The sequence below is a fragment of the Balaenoptera borealis genome, assembly GCF_965194805.1.
Source record: "Balaenoptera borealis genome assembly, chromosome: 1".
Taxonomy (NCBI): Eukaryota; Metazoa; Chordata; class Mammalia; order Artiodactyla; family Balaenopteridae; genus Balaenoptera; species Balaenoptera borealis.
In genome coordinates, this window is record NC_138860.1 from 113,712,704 (window position 1) to 113,728,238 (window position 15,535).

General features: G+C 42.3%; 1 protein-coding gene across 13 annotated transcripts in view; it reads left to right on the forward strand.

The window, feature by feature from the left end:
• The first annotated feature begins 6,481 nt into the window (after positions 1 to 6,481).
• Positions 6,482 to 15,535, forward strand: part of TGFBR3 (transforming growth factor beta receptor 3) — a 199,962-nt gene continuing 190,908 nt past the window's right edge. For 6 of the 13 annotated variants that reach the window (XM_082383847.1, XM_082383848.1, XM_082383849.1 and 3 more), the window contains exon 1: positions 6,682 to 6,950. The gene's annotated coding sequence lies outside the window, so the exon portion shown is untranslated. The other 7 variants (XM_082383853.1, XM_082383856.1, XM_082383854.1 and 4 more) reach the window with 5 other exon arrangements.

Genomic DNA, 15,535 nt, shown 5'->3' on the forward strand with positions numbered 1-15,535 from the left:
GAGGAGAAAATGATGGGTGAAGAAGCATGGGCACCAAATGTAAATATCCCTTTTGGAGTTTTACTACAAAGGGAGTAGAGAACTAGGAGTGAGATGGGTATGCGGGGTCAAGTAAAATTTTCTAAAATGAGAAACATTACAGTATGTTTGTAAGTTGATGGGAATGATCAGAGAGAGAGAGAGAGAGATATCTGAGGATGCAGGTGAAAAAGGAATTACTACAGTATGAAAGTCCTTGAGTAGCTGAAGAAATGGAATCCAGTGCACAGGTGGAGGGAGAAGGGCCAACAAGAGAGAAATCAGAGCAGAGAAGAATAAACACAGATAAATTTGCAGATGTGGTGGTGGGAAGCTGAGGATATTTCTTCAGAGGGCTTTGATATTCTTAGTATCAATAAAAGAAAGAAATAAGAAGAAATAAGAAGCAGGGTCATCAGTTGAATTCAGGTAAAGAGTCGAAGGTATTGAAGATTTGAGGAAAGAGGAGGAGAAGTAAAATAAACCTCTTGGAGAATAAGAGAGTGAGCTGATAAGGAAAATATAGTAGGATTGCTGAGCAGTGCTAAGAACCCATTGAGGCTTGTGGTCATAAATTTAAGTGAGACCAATCGTGGTTGCAGACGGTAAAAAAAAGTAGTAAGGACAATGGATTAGAGATCCTGGTGGGGTCAAATCATTGTTGGAATCAAGATACTAGAGGCAATGAGTTGGAACAATAGAGATTGGTGGTCAGAGAGGAATGCTTGAAATTGAGATCTGGGAGGCGGAGCATTTATTTCTGATGAAAACGACCTGGACGTGATCATGTTTCTAGGCGACTGAAGTGGGATGGAAGAACAGGTTGCTGGAGGGGAGAAAGTCAAGGAACTGAGAGGCCAGAGCTTTCCAGAGGTGGAATATACAAGGGATCTTACTGGTAATTTGTCATAAGTTCTAGAGGGCAACTGGAAGGGTTTGGAAGGTTGAGAAAGGGAGAAGGACTGAACAGGTTAGGGAACATTCAGAGCCATAGGGTGATAAGAATCCAGGTGATGAGCAATGACTAAGAAGGCTTTAATTTCTTATGGAGACTGAAGGAAACAGGATTGAGAGGTCCTCATAGTCTCTTCAGGGGAGATGAATAGGCTGTTCTCATTTTATTATTCTAGTTTCTTTCTTGGGACCAGTCTCTCAGGTGCTCTTGCATTATAGCCTTTGCCATTGTTCAGAATGTTCTTTCCATCTTCTGCATCTGCTGAATCCTCAGCTCCCTTCTTATCTTGCTCTGATCATCCCAGACCAAGGATCATCTCAGTTCTTCTAGCACTTACAGTCACATTTGATACTTAACATATAATACTGTTCCGTTCCTCCTGGAAAAGTGGTACAGATGAAACGGTTTGCTGGGCAGAAATAGAGACACAGATGTAGAGAACAAACATATGGACACCAAGGGGGGAAAGTGGCAGGGGTGGTGGTGGTGTGATGAATTGGGAGATTGGGATTGACATATATACACTAATATGTATAAAATGGATAACTAATAACAACCTGCTGTATAAAAATGTAAATAAAATAAAATTCAAAAAAAAATAATACTTTTCTGTTCCTTAGTTATCTTTTTGTCATGTTTCCTGTCATCTCTATACGTATCTTTCACCTCTTAATATGGCTTAGCAAATGTCAATGAATATTGGTTGATTTTTCATGAAAGAGGCTAACATCTTCCAGAAATTATATGGGTAAACTGGGGAAATGGTAAAGGAAAATTTAATTTAAATTTTTGCAGCAAATTTTTCAAATGTTAACAATGTAAGGACCCTTTAAAAGAAAAAAGTTCTTAAGCACCTCTGGAAATGAATTTCCCACTTCGAAAAACATCAACTTAAGAAAAAAGTCTTTTATTATGGGAAAGTCTACTGGTTTTTTTTTTTTTTAATTTATTTATTTATGTTGGCTGCATTGGGTCTTCGTTGCTGCGCGCGGGCTTTCTCTAGTTGCAGCGAGCGGGGGCTACTCTGTTGCGGTGCGCGGGCTTCTCATTGCGATGGCTTCTCTTGTTGCGGAGCACGGGCTCTAAGCAGGCGGGCTTCAGTAGTTGTGGCACGTGGGCTCAGTAGTTGTGTCTCACGGGCTCTAGAGCGCAGGCTCAGTAGTTGTGGTACACGGGCTTAGCTGCTCCGCAGCATGTGGGATCTTCCAAGACCAGGGCTCGAGCCCATGCCCCCTGCATTGGCAGGTGGAGTCTTAACCACTGCACCACCAGGGAAGTCCAGTCTATTGGTTTTTAATTATCCCTGTCCTCCTCCCCCCAAAAGAGGGTAAATGCTGCTTTTTAATATTACCATTAAAACAAAAATACAAAATGAAAACAAATTTCTTATTGAAATTATTACCGAATTCTAAAGACTATGTCTGTGGGACCCAGTTGAGGAACTCTCCTTCTTAGAGTACATGGTAAAAAACATTGGGTGAGTAACCTAAAGAAATGTTATAGCAGGTAATTTTAACAAATACGTGGAACTATCCATTTGCAAAATATGTTAGAAAATAAATTTTATAGGGCCAAACAAACAAGGGCTTGCACAGAGAGAGTGCTCAATAAAAGGTAATAATAATAGCAGTAATAACAGAAGATCAATAACAATAATAATTTTTAAATTTTGGTGTTTTTACAAGTGGAGTTTCAGCATTTCTTATATTTGTTAAATGAAGGTAATAAGATTTGTAACATTCACAGATGCTAATGTATGTCCTGGGTGCTCCTGGTCTTTTTTTGGTCCCCCTGTCACAAAAGGACGTTTTTGATTTTTTCTCTCCTCCAGGCCAAAACAAAAGTTCTCTTCAGGGCAGCTATGGAGGTGGGGGCCAGGACGAAGCCTCCCCTCTGGAACCCCTGCTCCTGAGGCAGGGAGAGCAGAGGCTCTGCCACATCCCCTACGGAGCTAAGACCACAGGGATCTCAGGGGAGGTTGCTGTTCTTTGAAATGGTGTGAGGTTTCCTGCATTGTCAGTAGACCCGCTGAGGGGGAAATTAAAGGGGCATTGTGGAAACTGCCATTGGAGGCTCTGCACAGGCACAGGAAATGACAAGTGTGCAGGAACTCGGGCTTACTGGAAGGGAATTTGCTTTGGATTTTTATTTCCAAATTCTGTGAGGAATCCACCAGCCTGAATCAGGTGTCTGTTTTGGGCTCTGCTCTGCAAACGGGTTCACCTGACAGTATCTTTTCCTCATTAATTTGAAATTTGCTGGCTGCAAATATTATCAGTGAAAACCATATTCTAATCTTGGCTATAGATATAGAAAATGTGGCTTTAGATTATGGCCTTAGGTTATGGTGATATATAAAACACCTACAGGTATGAATTGGAATCTTTATGGGCAAATTTTAGAAATAAGGTACTAAATCTGTCTGTAATAATAGGTCAACCGAGCAGAAAATAGGAGCACAGGCTGTAGTTTGTAGACCAGTATCCTGTCACAACAATTTTGGAACATTTGGTTCTTGTTCTGTCACACATTCTTAAGAGTAGTTACGCAACTGCCTCCAAGATGTTGGCTGTTTCAGACAAACTTTGAAGTTAGCGTCCCTTCGCCTCTCTTTCTTGGGTGAAAGGAATCGATTTTTATGTGGTGGTCGAGGGTCATGTTTCTCCTCAACAAACTTTATCTTTTGAAACTTTTAAAGAATTGAGCTTTAAAAATATAAGACTCTCGCTCTGAGGGAAAGGGGGCTCATTTTCACCTGTGGAGCACAAAGAGGAGGTTCAGGGCGGACTCTGGAGTCACAGCCAAGTCACATCCTCATTCTAATCTGTACAATGAGGATGATAGAGCTGTTATAGGGTTTAATGAGTTAGGATTTGTAAAGTGCAAAGCATATGCAGTACTATATGAGGACTTGTTAAAAAAGAAAAACAACCAGATGATTTTCTAATGATACAGTCTTTTAGAACTTTGAGGTGTTTGCTTCTGTAAGGAACACAAACAGGTTATTATGAATTTGTTCAGCTGTCTGCTAATCAACAGAATCTGGCGGCATGCCACTGTCATAAAGAAGTGGGTCCACACCTATAGGAAGGGTGGTTCCTTGCGAGAAACACAGCCTCAGTAAATTTGACGCTCTGCTGTCAAACGTTTTTATGCAAGTGAGATAGAGTGCACCTCTTTATCTCACCCCCCAGCTTGCAATTCTTTTTGAAAAAATTTGGAACGAATGACCAATATACCACCGTGAACCAAAGAAAGTTTGTATCTTATGGTAACAAATACTGTAACTTGAACAAAGTCCTAATTTGTAAGAGACCAGTGAAAGGAGAGGATTCATTCCCCCTAGAAATCAGTTAATATTGCATTATTAAAATGTAGGGGAAACCCCTTTTCTAGAGCTTTGCTGGGGAACCAGAATTTTTAGTTTGTTTTAAACCTTTGCTCTATGCTTCAGGTGTCTGTATTTCTGCAAATAATATCACATTATTAGTGTAGAGATTTAGAGAAAACACCTATGTAGACATTGTTGGTTTTGCAAATACTGATATAATTTCTTGTGTTTTTGTGTATCATCTACAGAGAATAATTAAATAGCCCTAAATTTTAAAGATGTTTTGAGAAAAAAAAAAATCCCAGCCAACCAAACAAACCCCCAAACCTTTCATTTTGCCAATAATGTAAAGCTTTTGATGACAGGTGGTATGTCCTGTTGGTTGAAGACTTGGGCTCAGAGCTAGATGGATGTGGGTTTGAATCCTGACTTTCCCACTTATTAGCTGTACTATCTTAGCAAGTTGTAAGGCCTTCAGTATATAGGTAGGTTTCTACATAGGCCTCAGTTTGTATACAGCCTTATAGGGCTGTGAGAAGTAATTGTGTTCATATGTATAGAATGTTTAGAACTCTGCCTGGCACAGAGTAAGTGTTCACTGTTGAGTTACACATAACTGGTTACACTATTGAGAATCTGACTACTGTGGACAGTTACTTCATCACTCTTTAAAGACAAGACACTGTTAAGTTATCTAGGACTTGGTTTTTCTCTCTCTTCTTCTATGCCATTTTATTTAGAAATTAAAAAGCCTTAATGTGATTGATACGTTTAAATGTAGGATTAAATATCCAAACACAGCTCACGTGTTCACGTCTGCTCCTGAAACTAAAACTTGACAATTTGAGGCACGAATACTATGTCATTTGAGTCTATGAGAAATCTAAGGCCTTGAATCTAGAGAGACTGTATCACAGCTGAGGCTAACTCTACCTAGACTGTTGCTGCAACAGGGCATTATGCCTATGGGTTTCTCCAAGGCCTCACCCAAGCCTCTCACACAGTAGGTGTTCAATAAATATTGGTAAGGAATGAGTTGTTCATTTTAGAGATTTTTGCAGGAATCCGGTTGATCAATAATGATTTGACTTTTGTCAAACTATCTCCAATTGGGTGAGTTCTGTATGTATAGGTACAAGCGAAAAAGGAGGAGAAACACTTCCTCTTCTCTCCAAGTAGGGAAACCCAGTAACTTTCCAAATAATAATACTGCGTAAGTAATAATATCAGAAACCTCCCCATTCTACTCTCCAACGTTTTGAAGGCCTAGGACCATAACATTTTAGGACTGGAAGAGGTCTCCTAGGCCAAGCTCCTGATTTTACAGAGGAGAAAACAGACTTGGAGAGTTTAAGCCTATCGTCCAAGGTTCCACAGCTAGTTGAAGGGTAGAGTCAGGACTGGAAGTCTGGTCTCTGAAACCTGTCAGCCCAGAGTCATTTCCCCAGCCTCTTGGTAAAACAGTGTCCTTTGATTTAAGCATATCTTTTAATAGACAAACCGGGTGTAAAAAAGGAGAATCCAAGTGGCGTACTGATGACAGCATTCGTCAACTCATGCAGCGACTGGTTTCATCCGCGCATGTATGCAGGGAGTTGCACGCCGCCAACACCTTCGCTTATATCGCGCCAACCTTAGGGTAATGCCAGTATCGCTGACCTGACTCCTTTATTTGTATTCATTTATTTAGCGAGCGGGGGGAATGGCTGGGTAAAGCACTCTCAGCTGTTAAAGAGGAGGAGGCAAGACCCACCATCAGAGCGCATCTTGAGAGAGCAAACAGCATTGGAGGTGGGAAAACAACCAGGGACAGAATGAATGTGTGCGTGGGGACTTTTTGCTAGCGAGTGGGCAAGAGGGCGTGTTCAGATTACTGGAGGTTTTAGAATTTTTAGATCAAGACGGAGGGAACCAAATAACCCAACTCTTCCAGAGTGCCCTGAAAAGTGGGAAGGACCTAGTTTAAGGGAGGGAATCCCTGCAGCTCGCGCCGACGTTCCACCCGCCCCCCCCCCCCCACGCCCCAATCCGGCTCTTCCCCGACGACTGGGACCCCCACCCGACGCCCCAGCCCGGGCGCACAGCAGCCCCGCAGTTCCCGGTACTCCCCTCCTCTCCCTCCCTCCGCGGTCCGAAGGGAAAGGCAAGCTGTGGCAGCGCTCGGGGTTCATCCATCAGCCTGAGAGGAAAAGGGGGAGGAGAGAGAGAGGAGGCGGGCGGCGGGAGGAGGAGTTTCTCGGCGGCCCGGAGCTCCGGGGGGGACGGCGGAGGAGGAGCGCCCTTCCCCCCGCACGCTGATTGCTGTGGCGTCCTGCCCGTCCCCGCCCGCGCGTGTGAGGGGGAGCGAGTGCGCTGGGTCGGCCCGATGGGGGTAATCGAGGGTTTCGGGGACGCCGAGCGGCGCTTTCCTCTTCCCAGTGAGTGAGGGAGGGAAGTCGGCGGCTCTCGTGCCCGGCCACTTTCCCTGCGCGATTCCCTGAGCTCCCTGCAGGAGGAGAAAGTCCCCGGCGGGTCCGGATGGCGTAGTTGCGCCGCGGCGCAGCAGCTGCCGGAGCTCGCCGCCGCCGGGCGCGGGGCGGGGAAACTTCGCTCTGCTTTCCTCCAGCTTGTGGCGGGTGGATCTCCGCTTGACATATCGCCTCCAAGGTACGCGCCGGCTCGGCCCCGCGGCACTGCCGACGGCGCCGGGACGCCCTTGGCCGCACCGCTAGCCCAGCACCCGTTCCGGCCGAGGGCTCTGCAGGCTGCGCGGTGCCTGTCGGCGTTGCGAGGGGGTACGCGCCTGTTTCCCGGCCGGGGGTCGCTCCGGCCGCCCGGACCCCCGGGCTTGTGGGGGCGGCGTTGGTCTGTTAGTGTTTGCACTCCGAGGTGCGTGGGCAGCGGCCGCCCCGGCGTGGGCAGCGCTCGGGGCGCTGCACTGTGCGGGCGAAGACATCTACTCCGCGCCTGCCCTCACTCTTCCTTTCCGCGGTTTCTTCTGACCTCCGCGGGGCGCGCTGGCCACTTCCCACTGCGCTCGTGACAGCGTCGGTGGGAGAGATTTGTTGTGGGTTTGCACGCAGTTGCCGTTGCAGAAGCTGCGGCCCCGGGACTCGAGCACCGACGTGAGCTACGCTCCCTGCGGGCCGCGCCCTCGGGGTGCTGTGCTGGAGGCGCCGAGCGCTGCAGCTCGGAGCCCCGCAGAGAATCCTCCTTCCCGCGTTAACTTACTAGCCACCTTAGCCAGTTTATTTGGTTAGAATACGCTGGAAACTTGGACTGTTGCTAGGAGAATCTTCTTGCAGTCTTGTTCTTATTAGGGCGTTTGCCCCACTTTCCAGAATCATTTAGTGTAGGGAACCGGCTTGTCAAGCTTGAATTACCTTGACAGAGTAGAACTTAATGTGCCTACAAAAAGAGCTGAGAGAAATGGGAATTTCTCTTAGCTGTGAAATGGGAATAATAACAGTATTGGCCTCATAAGGTTACTGTGAGGATTGAATGATTTAAAATATATAAAGTACTAGAGCAGTGCCCGGCGCCGAGCAAGCGCTGCATGGCTATTAGCGGTGCTTGTCCTGAGCCCAGTGGGGACGAGAAGAGCAGGGAGGGTACGGGATGGTAGGAATGACAGACTGAGATAGGGCACCAGGCTTTTTCTGAACTCCGCATCCCTTCCAAGAGAAGTAAGCGAGCGGTTTGGGAGGAGAGAAGTCTCTACAAGTAGCAAAGTACATGTCAAGACCTTTTAATTTTTCTGAAATGGTACTTTAGATTGCAAACAGGTACTTCAGTGTGAAATTAGCTATTAATTTCCGGTAATAATAATAGCTCACGTTTATTGGGCTGAAACTCTGTGCCAGACACTCTCCTAATACGGGCACTTAATCGTTACACCAACCCTCTGGAAAAAACACTATTAATAGCCCTATTTTACAGGTAAGACACTAGAGGTTAGTTACTTGCCCAAGCTATTACACAACTGTTAGTTCTGTCTGACTCCAGGGCTAGCTTAGTCACTCAGCAGAGATCAGCAAGTGCAGTCAGATTTGTGTGCAGTGAGTCCAGGCGTCTTCTCCCATCCTGCAGCTTCCCATTTGAGTTGAACACAAATCTCTTGAAACACAAATCAGGTATCTGTGATCAATTTAGGTGATCTGCCCAGGGGGGCGCCAAATTACAACTCCTCTGAAACTGACTCCAAGTAATTATACATAGAACTCTGATTTGTATTAATTAATTCGGATCTTTCATCTTCATTTCTTTTATTAATTCTCCGGACATCGTTGGTCAGTGTTACTTGGCTTCCTTAGGAAACAGCTTGGGGTTGGCACAGGAGGCAGGGAAATAATTCTTACCCCCTTAAGGGCTATTAAAATGAAATTGATTTCATGCCATTGTGTCAGCTAAAGGATGTTGCTCTGTTTCTTGATGTTCTCTGCTTTTGGCTTTAATTCTGCATTGTTTAGTTTTTCAAGGCTTCAGCATGTTTTCAGCTCTTCAGTTTGTCTTTGTCATTTGTCAACTTTAATTTTTCCTGTTTTGATGGAATCTGACCATTACATGGCAGCTTGCTTAACAACTGTTGATCCAGCTCATGTTTTTAAACATAAAAATCACCAACTTACTTTTGAACCCCAGCACTTCAAAGGCAGCCCCTGGGGAATTCATTGTTATGTTGAATATTAACCAATAGGGGGAGCATAACACACTATGTATTGATGTCCATTAGGCACCTAAACCAGTTTTTAGAGTATTAAACATACATTTCAGGAATGGACAATGTTGTGGCTTTATCTAGCAAAATAACCAAGTTGCCTTCTGAGTTGACTATGGAGAACTGGGTTTAGTTTCAACTGATTACTGTTAAGAATGACTTTGAGGACAGGGCCTATATGTTGGATATATGTCAAGAACTCTCTGGTGTCCGGACAGATATTAAGTACACACACAGTTTATTGCCATTTGTTTTCCTTAAGAGGCATATGTAAAATAATTTTGTGTACTTTGAATGATATTTCAGATTATCTAGGAGAACTGGGAGTCTGGAGAGATCCATTGTGAATCCTTTTGTAATGATGCTCATTTGTCTTTTGTAGAAAACTGGATATAGTGAATTTTGTTCTCAGGGAGGTTGGTGTACTCACAATCCTGTCATTATCATTTTTCATTAACATCTGAGTGCAAGACAATAAGGGATTGTTATGCTGAGTAACAGCATTTCTATTCCAGTGCATTTTTCAGAGGCTTGTATTTTAGTATGGCAATAGTTCAGAAGTATCATATTTGTTTAGTATAGATGCAGTGTGTCTATAGATAAATATATAAACCATATTTAGGAATTAGCATGCTTGCAAAAACAGTTAAACTGACTTTTAAAAAAGGTTTTCAATCTTTGTCTGAATTTTGTAGGCCAGTTTCCTTTCTTGTTTCTTGAGTATCAGGTAGTAGGGACTTAACTTTATTTACCAAGTTAAGGGTCAGGTGGATCCTATTTTATTTTATTTTTTATAATTCGTTTTCTTTTATTTACTTACTTATTTATTTATTTATTTATTTTTGGCTGCGTTGGGTCTTTGTTGCGGTGCACGGGCTTCTCACTGTGGTGGCTTCTCCTGTTGAGGAGCACGGGCTCTAGAGTGCAGCCTCAGTAGTTGTGGCGCATGGGCTTAGTTGCTCCGCAGCACGTGGGATCCTCCCAGACCAGGGCTCGAACCCATGTCCCCTGTATTGGCAGGCGGATTCCTAACCATTGTGCCACCAGGGAAGCACGTGGACCTTATTTTAAAATGCCTTTCAAATTTAGTTCTTTCTTTCTAAATCTCAGCATTGCAGTTACACTTCAGAGTAGCATTTTGTTTAGAGTCTAATTTAGTCTTCCAGGGTCTCATCTAGTTTACTTATTCAGCAAACATTTATCAGGCCCCAACTCCCTAATAGGCTTAAGGTTCCTGGTGTTGGAGTTTGGCAAATTAACCATCCTCTTTCAGTCCTCTGATAGCAGGAGACCTTAAGGCTTCCTAGGGCTTAGGAAAGCCTATACACATTCAAAATTTTTTGCTTAAAGAGAACTATTGTCCCATTCTTTTGAAGACTCAAAGGAATTAATCTTTCTTTTTTGCATGCAAACTTGATTGTATCTTGTAAAAGTCAGGTGACTCTTGCTTTTCTGAGGGCCTGCTCTGGGCCTAAGTGCCTAGGGAACTCAAATGTCCTTTGAGTACTAAGAAGGTGATCTTTGCTGACTTCTTTAGTACCTAAGTGATGACCAGTTTCTTGGGATCATAAATTTGTGGAAATTCCTGACTTTACACCTTAAGCTTAACAGACAGAACCGTTAAAATTTAGAGGATGACTGCTAACTGTTAACATTGCTGTAATATTTTTCCTGGATGAATTTGCTCTGTGGTCATTTAAAATTACCCCTGTTCTTGATAATCCATTTTGAAAATGTATTTTTTTTTTCTTCTTTCATTGCTATTGGACAAAAACTAATTATAATCGTCAGGTTCATTAGTTAATGAGGACAGTCTTCGTGTTTTTCCTTTTTTTTTTTTACTCAACAGTTATTTTGAAAATGATTTTATCACTGTTTCAGTCTGTCCACTGGAGTGTTTTTCTTATGTTTTTCAACTTCTTTTGAAATTTTGAAACTTAAAAAATGTTAACTACTTTTTGAACTTTGCATGACTCAAGTTAGATAATGTTTTTAAGGGTCTTTAACTTAAAAGCAATCTTATATTGCCTTTAGGAACATGGATAGTTTGGAATATGAAAGAGTGAATCTAAGGCATTTGTGGCTTTGGAAGAAAATTACTGCACCAAGATTCATGGCAGTAATTTCTCTGGTTCCACATCTTCAGAGTAACACTTGGAATGATAGCATTGTCTTTTTGTAGCATTTCATAAAACACAAGCTTTTGCTAATTTGTTTGGTTTCTAGTAAAGCAGAAATAAATCAACACAGCTTGGAAGTGCCTTACAAAAAAGGATTTGGGTCCATTTCCTGGGCTCTGTCCACTTCTAGACTTCTTTTATATCTTTTGAAATAGCACATTTGTTTGTTAACTGACATTGAGATTTATTTTCTCTGCAAAGTTTTAAGATTTAGCACAGATTTCTGAGCATTCTTCCTTCTCTTAGGGAGAAATTTTTATTTCTCAACCAAGATGTGTGCAGTATTTAGTGTTTGAAGCAACATTCATAAAATTTCTGTGTTGAGGCCCCTCTTATTTGGACCTTATTTTACTTGTTTTATTCTTCAGTTTTCCAGGCCAAACAGCAAGACTTAATAGGCTGACAAGTAGGGGTATGAGGGATGGAGACCATATTTAAAATTGAGATTACCCCTGAAGGTCTGAAACATGGGCTCCAGAAGCACGCCCTTAGGCTATCCTGATATCTCTTGTTTAAGATAATTATAGGAAAAAAAAGATTAGAGTCTGTTGTTAGTGCTGGTAATTCCTTTAATGCTGAAAGCTGCAAGTCTGGGAAGAGGACTCAGAGTGATATAAAAGTTCATTTTTAGGATTTAATGTTAAATTGTTGCCACAGTAATAATTTAGAATCAAGTCTGAAGTGTTAGCTCTGTCTTCACTTTAAGGAAAAGGATGGTAATCCAGAAGCATATACTTTCCCTACCTCTAGGGCACTGGGCTCTGGGAGAAAGGGGACTTCAGAATTCGGCGCTGTTTGCAGAAGAAGGAAGAATTGGGTGCTGTTTGTTATGTCCTTCCAAGCACATAATTCATTTTTCTGGTACATGCTGAAGGTCAGGTTTTTGTTTGAATTTGCAGATGGACCATTTGTAAAAACACATTTAAGTTGATTAGTCTCTGAAAAAAAATGATCTTTAGAAAATAGTCTTTACAGATCCTAGTCCTTGAGTTTTCCTGTGATCAGATTGCCCTGGGAGAAGCTCTGGAGTTTACAGGCATGATGACTAACCACCAGTGATGGGTAAGAACACCAAGTGGACCAGGTGGAGGGTCTAGCAGAACTTTGGAGTTCTTTTTTAAAATTCTTATTATACTATTTTATTAATGGAAACTTGATGAATACTTAATTTCATTTGGTGTGTGAAAAAATTCCCTTTTGGGAGTATAATTCAGTTAGCATTTTTAGTAATTTATGTGTTTTGACATATGAAATTGGTCATTGGATGGAAAAATACACTGGTGGCTATTTGCAAATTTCATTTCATAATTAACTGCATGATGATTGCTGGAGCAGAATGTTGCTTTTTTTTTAATACTTGGAAGGTTATTTGGGGTGAAATACTTAGATTCCAGTCTCAAAACCCTGTGTTCATGTGGTACCCTAAGTACTTTTGTGTGATACTCCCTGTGTTGTTTTGAGTTATCTCTTTTCTGTTTTTTTTTTTTTTTCTTTAAAACAAAACATACTCAAACACAAAACTCTCCTTCTAAGTGTCCATAAAGAATAAACCTCTCATTTGGTTATATTCTACTTTGTGCAGTTGGCTGGCACATGAAATTCAACTTTGAGGGAAAGCACCATTGACTCATTACATACATTTTGCATCACTGCAGTGTAAGGTCTTCCCTATGTGTGTGGGAGAAGTTTCTGATCTTCTAAATGGGCATGTTTACTATTGCTGGTCTATCTCTTTTTGTCAAAGCCTTTCTGAGCAGACATTCCTCTTAGTTTTCTTATTTTTGTGTCTTTATAGTTACTTGTTGTGTATTCATAATATACCATGTGAATCACGAAAAAATATGTAGCACCTGCCTTTTTGTTTTGAGTCCATCATACTTATCCATTACAATGCTGTGCAGCCATTGGATGCATCATGTTTTTGACACAGGAGCCAGGGGAAGGATGACCTACTTGATACATTTTAAATTTTTTTTTTTTTTTTGGTACTTATGCCTTTTTCAGTTTGAGGCATCTTTATTTCATTATTAGAGTGGCTGCTCTCTATGATATTCAAGGTTTTAATTTCATTCAGTGTGTGGGCAAACAGGGAGGTTTCATGTAGAGGCAGTTCTACTAAATAAAAACAAACAAACAAAAAAACCAAAAAAAAAAAAAAAAAAGAAACACTTCCAGAAAGTATCATATATAGATACGTTGTTGGGTAAGGCTTTGGTAATGTTCAAATGGGAGATAACTGAACACACAGCAGGGTCCCACTTAGCTTAACTGAGTAGGGAGGCTAGGAGAGAGAGGGGAGTGTCTAATTTATTAGGAGAAAATTCACTTTTGCATAATAATAAGCATTTAAATGTTTTCTTTGGAATTAATATATATTTCAAGTAGTTATACAGGTAATAGATTTGCAAAAGAAATTTTGCTAAGGTTGAGGTTCTGTAGTTGGCAACTCTTTTAACTCTGAAGATCCTGTTCTCTGAAGCCAGGAAAAAACAGCCTGTTTCCAATTATAAATCACAAAAATAGGGAAATTAGGCCAAGAAAAATGATCATTTGGGGGTTGGGTTGCTTTTTTTCAGAGGGTAAAGGAGAAAGGACCATAGATGCACATTTTTAAAAAATCTGCTAGTCTGTTGGTTTTCAAATGTTTTTCAAGCATTCTATATTGGAAATTAAGAATAATTTTAGGATTAAAGACTCTCCCTCCTTCAGCTCCTTTTTGTTTCTCAGAGAGCAAACAGAAGAGCAGTTAGGCAGCTTCTGCTGAGACTGAGGGGCTTGGTCTCAGTGTTTTGGGACCCAGCTGGTAATACTGGTAAAGCCTTTTCCTGTCTGAATGGTGCCCGGTTATGGGCTTCCAGCATCATACCAGGTAGTTGATGCTATGTTTTTTTGTTATACTTTATACTATGCTTCAAACGGAGATGTAGTCCCTGTGGATTAGCATTACTCTGCTAGGGGAGAAAGACTAGCGATGCTTGTGTGAGAAGAATCAGAGGTGAGAAGCCTAACTGGGAGTTGGATGATGTGTGGGTGACGATATTGTCCTCAGCACTTGTCGGAAGCAACTAGCCTTTCTTAAATAAAGCCTGCTGCTAGTTTCAGGATTAGTGGTCCCATGAGACCCAGGTGTTAACTAAGAAATCTCCTTTCTACCGCCAGAAGATCACCACCAACAGATCCTAGTTCCTGTTTCTCACACCTTACACCTCCAGAGTGCTGAATAAAACTTTCCTGATGGTACAGAATCTTTGATAACAACGTAGTCCGTCGGGGCCAGTGGTGTGCAGCTATTGGCTCTTTTCTTCTCACCTCGGGTTAACAACTCGGCCTGCCGCAGGCGGGCTCCCACGCCCACTGCACCGTGACCCATGATGGGCGGGCGCCAGAAAAGGTGCGAAGTGCAAAATTCCGTGCTTGTTTTCAGTCAGCATCTTCATTGTCCTCTCTTTGGTGCATTTGCTGCTTTACTCTCCCCGCCCCCCCTCCCCCCACGTTTTATTACCTTGGTTTCCGGGAACTACTTGTCCTGGTTTTCCCCATTTCCTGCCCGATCTGTCTTCAGTTTTCCTTCTCAGTGCTGGCTCCGTGCGGGTCGGCGTTCTCCAGCTTGCATCTGCCCTTTCCCTCCTCTCCTCGGTTTTTCAGTGGCTCATGTTTCCATGCCTCAGTGGCCACGTCTATGCCAGTAACTCCCAGTTTTATACGCTATACCCTATTTCCAGCTGCTACCTGGCTATTCTGTAGGTTTTACTGTTAGAACTAAGTCCCAAATCCGACATACAATTTCTCTGTGGTCCCCAGTCTCAACTCCTTTATTTCCCATGTCAGTAAGTGGCACCAGTTATCAAGCTAGGAGCCTCAGGCATACTCCGTTTCCTTTCGCTGACTTCCCCCAGCTGAATCCCGCAAATCCCATGGTGTGTTACCTTTAGCAGATCTCAACTGGCATTTTCTTTTTTTCCCCCGAGTTCCAGGAAACTTTATTTATGGACACAGAAATTAGAATTTCATATAATTTTCAACTTATCATGACATATTATTATTCCTTTGACTTTTCTCCATCATTTTAACATGTAAACACCAATCTTAGCTCTAGCGTAGGAATTGGCAAAATAGGCCTGTAGGTCAAACCCTGCAATTGACATTTTCTTCTCCATTTCCAAATCATCATCTCACCTGGACTACTGCAGACGTACTCCAGGTGGTTTTCCAGGCTTCAGCATCTCTATCTCAAATTGTTCATCCATCATGATTGGTACCTTCTAAAATACAGATCTGTGTTTTCTTTTCTTACGTTTTAAAAGTGTCTGCTGTTCCATTATCCTTGGCATGGGATGTCTGGTTATTTACAATGT